This window comes from Eleutherodactylus coqui, chromosome 10 (assembly GCF_035609145.1).
Source record: "Eleutherodactylus coqui strain aEleCoq1 chromosome 10, aEleCoq1.hap1, whole genome shotgun sequence".
Lineage (NCBI taxonomy): Eukaryota > Metazoa > Chordata > Amphibia > Anura > Eleutherodactylidae > Eleutherodactylus > Eleutherodactylus coqui.
The window spans coordinates 64,847,490-64,857,588 of NC_089846.1; the positions used below are offsets into that span (position 1 = coordinate 64,847,490).

The 10,099-nt window shown below is 47.5% G+C and overlaps 1 long non-coding RNA gene across 1 annotated transcript; it reads right to left on the reverse strand.

The window, feature by feature from the left end:
- Positions 1-2,926: 2,926 nt before the first annotated feature.
- LOC136580541 (uncharacterized) lies at positions 2,927-9,368 on the reverse strand. Its single transcript, XR_010786964.1, has 4 exons — positions 9,279-9,368; positions 5,609-5,786; positions 5,488-5,532; positions 2,927-3,320 (listed from the first exon to the last, which is right to left on the reverse strand). It is a non-coding gene; the product is annotated as an uncharacterized lncRNA (long non-coding RNA).
- Between the last annotated feature and the right edge of the window lie 731 nt (positions 9,369-10,099).

The window sequence follows — 10,099 nt, forward strand, 5'->3', positions numbered from 1 at the left end:
CATCAGCAGGGGTTCTGTGCCATGGACTCCTACCAATCCGATATTGATTGCCTGGTGTGAGAAGCCATCAATTTTTTTTAAAGGCTGTGTAACCCCCATAAGAGTCCATCTGGGTAAAGTGATGTAAGCATGAGGGGGATAATCTGAGACTGAAGCTGCATAACCTTGTGGGAAGCCCTGCTGACTTTATTCCATGAGAGGGGCCTCTTGAAAATGAAGGCCATACAGTGGCATCAGTCACCCGTAGGCTAATATGGCATTCCTTACTGGAAATCTGTCATCTGCTGAGAAGCTTGCATTTTATTAGTAGCAGCCACACAGGGGACTACAGGAAATAGTCCACAATATTCATGAGCTGCAGCTAGTCATGCCCACTGCCAGCCATCGATGCTGACCACGGATAGGGAGACAGCTTTCACCCAGTAACTGGAAGAGATTGTTGAAGTGGCTAGCTGCAGTTCATGAATACCTAGGACTACTTACTGTAGTCCTCTGCAGCGATCACTAACAAAATCCAAATTTCTTCCAGACTACTGCACAGATGCATACAGCAGACAGCTCACTGCTGTAAGCTACCTCTAAAAGGACTGATAGTCCCCCAAATCGCTCAAACAAGCGATTGAGACTTGGTCCGTGTATAGACTGGGCACTGAGCGAGTAGTCGCTAATAATGTTTCAGTGAGATAAAATGGAATGACTACTGAGCGTGTTCCGTGTAAACAGGAGTCGCTCGCTCTTTGAATCGCAGCCTGTTTGCAGTGAAAGGAGGCAAGCGGACTTCTTATGCACCGAAAAGTCGTACCATTTATAAGATACCTTTATGCTGCTTTTAGAGAGGACTGCAAAAAGTTGGTGATAGTGTCGCTTTAAGGACTCTTACATGGGTGACAGCGATATCGTCGTTACAAAATCACAGATATCGCAGCTTTGTTCCTGTGATTTTGTAGTGTCAGCGATGCGTTGGTTTATTTTTGTGAAAAATAGTGCATCTCTGCTGCTGCGATAAAATCGCCAAAACTAAGTCCTAGCTGCATTCCACAAAAAAATAAAGTCGTCCCGGGTCCTCCCGCTGCTCTCTGGAGCTCCGCCGGGCGTCCTCCAGTCCTAGTTTGCCCACAAAAGATCACTTCCTGCTTGTGGGATTCATATAGCCCACCTCCAGGAAGCCGTGGCTGTTTTTTCGGGTTAGGGCTTATTTTCTAATGATAAGGTCGCATTGTGCAAAACCATCATTTTGTGCGTTGCTGTTCTGAAATATATACCATAGAACACCCATTACTATATGTTTCTCACAGCCTATGCAAACGTGTGTGTTTGACGTACACATAGCGAAGCTGACGTAACGTTATTTCATGGATCCGTACTATTACAACAATACCATTTTTTTTTTTATTGCTATACTCCTTTTAGGCCTCATATCCACGGGGAAAAGAAGAATTAAAATCCGCAGCGGATTTTAACTCTCCTCCCGCCCGCGGATCCGCACCCCATATGGATGCATTGACCACCCGCGGGTAGATAAATACCCGCGGATGGTCAATAAAAGTGAATAAAAAAAATATGGAGCATGAAAAAAAATGGACATGCTCCATTTAGGTGTGGGTCTCCCGCGGGGACGGCTCCCGCAGGCTTCTATGGAAGCCGTCTGGATCCGCGGGAGACCTAAAATAAGAATAAACTTACCCGCAGCGGACCGTGCAGATCTTCCCTTCTTCGCGTCCGGATCTTCTTTCTTCGGCCCAGGGCATGCGAGCGGCACGCCTCCGACGTGCCGAGCACATCCGCCTGCCGAAGAAAGAAGATCCGGCCGCGGAGAAGAGAAGATCTGCACGGACCCCTGCGGGTAAGTTTATTCTTATTTTCAGCACTCATGTCCGCGGGGCAGGAGGGACCCGCTATGGATTCTCCATGGAGAATCCGTAGCGGGCCTGATTTTCCCCGTGGACATGAGGCCTTAAAAAGATAGAATATTAAAAAATAAAATTCCTGTCACCATCCTAACTTATAACTTTGTATTTCTGTCAATAGGGCATTGTTAGGGCTCATTATTATAGTACAACTTGTGGTTTCTATTGGTACAATTTTAGAGTACATTCAGCTTTTTGATCCTTTTTCCTTAGGTTTTTCTTGGGTATGGGGTGACCCAAAAAAAGCTCACTTATGACGTTGTGCATTTCTTTCTAACATTCATCATGTGTGAGAAATGTGTTACTTAGGTAAACTGGACTTGCATGTGGCAATACCAAATGTGTTCTGATTTTTGGATTATAAATATGGGAAAGGAGGGTTAAAAACGTTTTATAACCATTATTTTTTGCAGTAATTATATTTTTTTAAAGCTCCTATGGGGTACTTGAATTTGCGATCAGTATTTCTGTCAGTATTCTATAAAGACAGGCCACAGGCCTATTTACATGCAACGATTATCGCTCAAAATTCGTTCAAACGCGGGCATCGTGCACTTTTCGTTTGAGCGATGATTTTAAGGTGAACTTAAAATCCATCATTCAGCCACTGAGAGATAAAGCAAACACACTTATCTCTCAATGTTTACAGTAGCCTGGAGAAAACAATGGAATGTGCTGGCAGCCAGGAGGAGAACAATGTAGCTGTTTACACAGCTGAGCCTGCGATTAAACACAGGCTGGGCTCTGCAAACAGCTCCTGTAGGTCCTTTTACATGCAAATGAAGATGATAAAGTGTTAATGGACATTAATACTTTATGCAAATAGTCTTTCAGATTTTGCAATCTATCTTTGCATGTAAAGGGGCCTTTAATTGGCAGAAAAACATGGCAGAATGCCCCTGGCCGCCATGACATCCAGACAGCACATGTACATCCTGGGGTGCTAAGGGGTTAAGTAAAAAAGTAACTAGTACTCAAATGAGCTAATCTATGCAGCCATAGTAAATAAATAACTGGGATTTAATTGAAAATATGATTTATTTTCCAAATATATGAAGAAAATACAGAAACAAATTGAATTCCTAATAGATAATTATTTCATTAGTGCAATGTACACTTCTTGTAACAAAATATGTGAGACTTGTTCCAAGAAATCCGTTCCCTCTGCAGGACGCGATGTACAAGGAGGCTCCGTGGTGACCAGCAAATCCCAGCTTATGTCATGGCACAGATGAGAGTACAACCCGCTGCACCCCTCATTGTACCCCAGCTATTTACAGTCATTATAAAATCAAATCTACAAAATACTGATCATTAAAATTGCAACTTTTCCCTTTTTGATACGAGTAAAATGTCCGACATTCCCCCAGTTATAGGGGGCGGCTGCTGCTCTGCTACCTCAACGAATCAACCCTGGAAGACAAAATACAACAGCGGTCAATACCTAGCGTTCACGGAAGCAGAACGTAGTACTTATTCATGATGCCAGGGGGCGCTATAACCCTCTGCAGGCTAATTTAAAGGAACCTGGAACTTCCCAAGGACGGAGAGGTCATCACAATAATGCAATAAAACATTACGACGTTGGGAGGCGCTTGATAAAACGTGCAACCCAGCAGAAGGCTTATCACCTGCTCATCTCCGGGTCAGCTGGGATTACAGGTATAAGTACTCATGGGTGAGAAAGCAAATACTAGAATACTGGTGAATGGCGTGAGAGCTCCTCTGTTTACCCTGTATTCAGGCCAACGCTGCCGCTAAAGTGCATATTCTCAGGGCAAGGAGTCCGGAAGTCGCAGGGGAAAGACTTATGAAACTCGGGCAGCGTCTCTTTCTGTAGTGATGCCTCACTTTTCTCTGGCGGTACGCGAACACGTAGGGTGCCTTCACAGGGGCCGAAAATGCTACCTAATTTACGCAACAGATCCACAGCAGCCAAATCTGCACCTGAGGCCACTCTCGCATGTGCTTTTTCCAGCGCAGCGCTAAACGAAGTCACACGCTACCATTGATTTCAATGGGGCTTCTCAGACCTGCGCTAAAATGCAGCGTTTTTCAGGCGCTGTCTGTTCTATTTTCATGCGTTTCTGCAATTTAAAACGCGATGCTTTGCCCATTAAAATGAATGCAGTGCGTTTTCAGTGCTGCAGAAACCGCCGTAGAGTGTGGTCACTGGTCTTTTTCAGTTCTGGCATTATCAGCTTGCTGGGCTGCTTTTATAACTGTGCTGAAAACGCAGTCAAATGTTGTCAAAATGCATGGCAACGCAGCTGTAAAGGCTGCAATAAAAAACGCCGCATTTTTACAAGCGCCTGTGTGAGAGTGGCCTTAGGCTAGATTCACACGGACGCATTTGTTCACAATACGCAGAAAGTAGAACCCCCGTGATTTTAATAGGTTTATTCATTTGCGCATATTTGGTGTGGGCAATTCAGCTGCACAAAACAATACGCAGCGTGCTCTATTTTCTTGCGCATTTCTGCAGGGAAAGAACACATCTTGAACTCATTAAACTAATTGGCCATTTCAAGTGCTGAGCGCATCGGTGTGCACAAAAAGCACAGTAAAAAAAAGGGTGCAAATACGCATGCGCTCGTATGAACCCGGCCTACACGATGTGGAATTTGCTGCAGGTTTCAACCTTTGCCAAAATCTGCAGCATAACGTAACATCTGCGGTGTACTTCATATATGCTGCAGATTCCAAGCATAACCTTTCCACTCCATGTGGATGAGATTTTTTTTAAATCTCCTGCTCTTCCCGTGGAATCCACGGCCCTCCCACAGTGTCAGCTGCAGACGAGCCACGGATCGGACGGCTTCCATTGACTTCAATGGAAGACATCTATGTGGGAACCGCACTGAACAGAGCATACTGTGATTTGATTTCTGGACCAAAAGATCCACAAATCAAATCCGCATGCTTTAATTCAGATGCGGACCTCCATGTTTTCCCTAGGGGCGGCTTCAACAGTGCACAATTCACATCCGCCTGTGGACGTTGGGCCTAAGTCCTAACACTTAGTTTTTTGTTGATGTAGCTGTATGGCTTTTTTTTCCCTTCACTTTTCAACATGTTGTGTTCCAAAGCATTACTGCCTTTATTAGGGCTCCCACACACTTGCGTTTTTTTAGCGCAAATGTCACTGGGACTTTCTAATGCTAAAAATGCATCACAGGTTTGTCCTGTACGATTTCTGTGTGATGCGTTTTTTACAGTAGAAAGTCCCATTGACATCTGCTTTAGAAGAAATGCAGCGATATCGCAGCGTTAAGAAAGTGTGTGGGAGCCCTAAGGGTACTTTTACACAGGCCAACTATCGCCCAAAAATCCTAAGGATAAGTCATCAATCGGAAAAGTCCAAGTTAAGCCCTTAAATTCAGGACAATATAAGGGTGCAAAAATGCTGCAGCCCCAAAGAGTTAAACAGCCAACCCAGTCCCGCTGTATCTGTATACATAGGATGTCCCTCAATATTTGCTGGAGGCCGTGCCCAAATATTCCCCATCGCCAGGATTTACGCCTGACTGTATAAATATAGAAAATGAAGACTCGGTAGTGAAAGGCTGTGCAGACTCACCTTATAATTATGTACATGATCTGGTCGGGGTGGGTGACATGAATCCTGTAAAGGAAACAGAAGACCCCTGTTACCTGGTGCTCGTCCCCAGTATAGACCCACTAATAAGCAGCCCACACACCTGTCTCCCCACTGGTACATGGCTCTGTCCTGGAACAGATGACAAAGGAATAGCCACATACTGATCGTCTCCATCCAAAATATGACCACCACGAACCAGATCGAGGACAGGAGAAAAAACTCACACACCATCCTGCCTCCGGGCCACCCCGAAAAGGGCACTGCTACCCTCTCAGAGCCTGCAAGAGAACAGACACATATCACTTATCATGTGTAACCCCCCTGAAGAACAACAAGGGGTTTTCCAGAAGTAAACCACTGATGACCGATCCTCAGGACAGGCGGGATCCTCTGGATAAGTCATCAATAGTTGATCGGTGGAGATCCACCACTCAGGGTCCCTGCTGATCAGTCGATTGAAGGTGTCCCTCTGCTCGAATGACCACTGCGACCTCTTCTCAGGCCTGTCGAGTTTAAAGGTCACATGGCCCAACAGCAGCTCAGTCCCGTTCAAGTGAAAGGGACTGAGCTGCAATACCAGGCACAGCCACTAAACAATGTACGGTGCTGTGCCTGGTATGGACTAAAGTGACAGCCGTGCTCACAAAGTGCCAGTGTCACTTTAATCAGCTGATCAGTCAGGATTCCAAGTGGCAGATCCCTGCTAATCAATTACTGATGACCAGGGATCCGCCACTTGCCATTGAAAACATGTCCTCAATAGTTTAGGGTTGGAAAATCCCTTTAGTTCATTAACAGCAAGCAGGGATCTTAGGCCTCATGTCCACGGCATGCACAGATTCCATGCAGGGAATCCCGGACGGAATCCAGCCCTGCCTGTGGCCAGTGAGCCCTGCTTACCTGCATTCCCCGGCAGCGCCATGCACTCCCGGGTTTGCTGCACTGCACATGGTCCTCACAGCTCGCCGTCGGATATGCGCAGTACAGGGGGGGTATTTTAAATCTGCCCGCAAATCATACTTGCCCGTGGACATTGGGCCTTCGAGTTAAAATTGTTCAGTATTTTTATTAGGCCTTAGTTAAACGTGCGAGAAAAAAAATGGCTGAGCACTAAGCGACTGCGCAACGAACAGACTAAGGCGCTGTAGTAGCCTATTATTATTTCCAATGGGTTCACTTACACGGGCGGTTTTTCTCTTGCACCACCTATGGTGTGAGACGGGAAATCTGAAGCAGGTCCTATTTTCGTGTGAGAATAGGGCTTGCAATGTGCGGGGTCTCACACGTCAGGAGGACGGGGTGCGCTGTGCGAATCTGGGACGCAACTCGCTATTGTCTGTATAAGTACCGCCTTAGAAGTCTGCAGAACCTTTGATGATACGGCGATTCCAATATCAGGCACTCCTGGTATATTCTGTTGTGAGAGCAGGGGGCCTATAACTGCCGAGAGCACCAGTGGGGGGGAGGGGGGGATAACGAGACACTCATGAGTAGCCTGTGGGGTGTACGGTTACCCCTGTTTAGGCAGCCGTAGGTGTATATTAGATGCTTTATTTGGGGTCTTTGTCATATCCCGGTTTGCCTTCCTCCTTTACGTCCGCTAAGTAGGGGGGATCTTCCTAGTTTTAGCCAATCAGACACAGAGAAGCTGCAGCCACTCCTCCGTGACTTATAGCTACTGTACTTTTTGGGGTAGTGAGGAGTGAATGGAGTGACGGTCACACATTGGCAGCACCGCTCCATTCATGTCTATGAGTACACATGACCCCTGTACTTGGGATTACGTGGTGGTCTCAGCAGGGAGACCCCCATCAGTCATATCACTTCCCCTATGGATAGGTGAGAATAGTCAATTCTGGTGGAACCGCTTCAAGGCTGGGTTCACACAGGGTGGATTTGCCACGGAAATTCCGTCCGGAGTTTTGCCGCGGCCGCTAATTCTGGGATTAGGCAGCCTAGTGGACGAGATTTCTGAATGACTGCAAATCTGCTGCGGCGCGGATTCGCCGGCCGCAGCACGTTCATTTTTTTTTCTTCCACTGCAACTGCGCCCCCCTTTATGGGAGCACCGGCCGCAGCGGAAGAGCACTGCAGCCAAACCGTGAGATTTCCGCCCAGAATCTGCCCAGTGTGAACCCAGCCTAAAGTGGTTGCCTGGGTCTGAACTCCTCAGAACAGGTCATTAGCTGATCAGTGGGGTCCGCCACTCGGGACCCCTTGGCAGCCAGTTGTTATCCAGCTCACTGTCGGTGCCGTACACATTGTAGTGGTACTGCAGGCAAAGCGCTCATTTATTTTAATACCTACAATACCAACCTGGGCCACTGCAATGTGTACGGAGCTGTGAGATAGCTGGTCTGACGCTTTCCTAAGCTGCGGACCCCCAACGATCAGCTATTCTGAGGATGGGTCAATAGTAGACGTGCTGGACAACCCTTTTAAGGACTGTTTACATGGGCTGATTATTGGGTCTCAAACGTTCCTCCGCACCATCAGACTGTGTAGAGGATCGCCGCTCAGCCAATAAACCAGCAAATACTTGTTCGCTGGCTGTTCAGCATCAGCTCGCTTACCGGCTGCGCATCTGACCGTATGAGCAGAGAGCTGCCGGCCTTATGTGCTTTAATACAACATGTTTGGTATCGACATAAAAATCCAACCTTAACACATTTATTGCACACGGTGAAAAAAAAAAAAAAAAACACATTGCGCCAGAATTGCACTTTTTTTTTGGGGGGGGGGGGGGGGGGTTCACCCTGTCTCCAAGAAAAAAAGAAAAGGAAGCAATCAAAAAGTTGCATGAACTCCAAAAACAGTACCAATAGAAACTACAGGACGAGCCACAAAAACAAGCCCTCACACCAGGGGTGCAGCTAAAGGCTCATGGGCCCGGGTGCAAACGTTTATCTTGGAGCCCCCCAACTTCTCTTAACCCCATAACGCAGAGGTGTAACTTGAAGCTCCGGGGCCCCAATGCAAAACCTGTAACAGGGCCCCCAACAATAATGCTTTATTCATAGTACTGGACTCCTTATATGGAGAAGAGAGGCCTTATGGCCCCCTAAGGCTCCTGGGCCCGGGTGTACCGGCATCCCCTGCACCCTCTATAGTTACGCCAGTGCCTAACACAACTATGCCGACAGAAAAGTGGAGTTATGGCACTCAGAGGATGGCGGCAGAAAATAACTTTTTTCCCCCCAAAAGATATTTTATTTTTTGGCTCTAAGTAGTAGAGCAAAAAAAAAAAAAAACCATAAAAACACTAAATAAGTCTGTTGCCATGGTGATCATACCGCCCCATGGAGTAACAGGATGTCACTGTTGTCGCAGTCTGTACTCCGTAACAACTAAGCCCCTTTTTTCCCACTTCACTTGGAAAAGCTTTATCAGTACATTACATGGAGCAGGAAACAGAACCGCTGAAAAATACCACTCATCCCACAACAAATAACCCGCAGACCGCTACAGTGTCGGAGAAATAAAAGTTTACATTTACATGGGCAGAAAAACCAAAAATGGAATAACAATCATCATTAAGGGGTTAAAGCACTTTTCTGCGATGGCTTTTATATTTCGAGCCTCTTCTTCTTTGCAAGAGCCGCCACTCTAAAACTTTGGGCTGTCGGTGAGAGACCAAACTATCCAGTCCCAACACAACAATGGCCGCCCCCTCTCCGGCCGTACCAGGAATACATAAGGTTCCCGCAGAACCTCTGCTACCACAGTACACAGATATCGGTATGTTACCCCCACCACAGGGCGGCGCTCACCAGGCTGCAGGGGCCCCCAGTGGACCCCGAGTGGCGCTCCTCAGGATCCTCAGCTGGACCCACCGCTTCCGCGTTAAGCTCCGCCTACCATAACACTGACGTCACTCCTCTGTGACCACGAGCGGGGAGACATATTTAGGATTTCAGCCGCAGTTCAGCAGCGCTGCTGATTAGAGCCACCTGATTGGCTCTTCGGCACCACATGACTACACAGCGTGCACGCGGATTGCCTTCAGCAGCCGTTCACCACACACTACACTTAAGCAGCACAGGGTTTAGGGTTAGGTTTAGGTAACCTAACCCCGTGCTGCTTAAGTGTAGTGTGTAGTGCACACTGTGTAGTCACGTGGTGCCGAAGAGCCAATCAAGTGGCTCTAATCAGCAGCGCTGCTGAACTGCGGCTGAAATCCTAAATATGCCAGCAGCACGTGGCCTTGCCTAGTCAGCTCCTGGTCACATGACCTGCAGCCTCCGTACACTCACCGGGTAGCATATTAACACATTCTGCCGCAGTTCTCCAGCGCGGCCGATTCACCCAATCAGCTGGCTGGAATCGGCACATGTGACTACACAGCGTGCACGCGGATTGCCTGCAGCAGCCGTGTGCACTACACAGTACAGTTAAGCAGCCGTGTACTACACACTACACTTAAAGGGGTTGTCCCGCGCCGAAACGGGTTTTTTTTTTTTTCAACCCCCCCCCCCCCCCCGTTCGGCGCGAGACAACCCCGATGCAGGGAAGTAAAGAAAGTTTACCGGAGCGCTTACCTTAATCCCCGCGCTCCGGTGACTTCAATACTTACCGCTGAAGATGGCCGCCG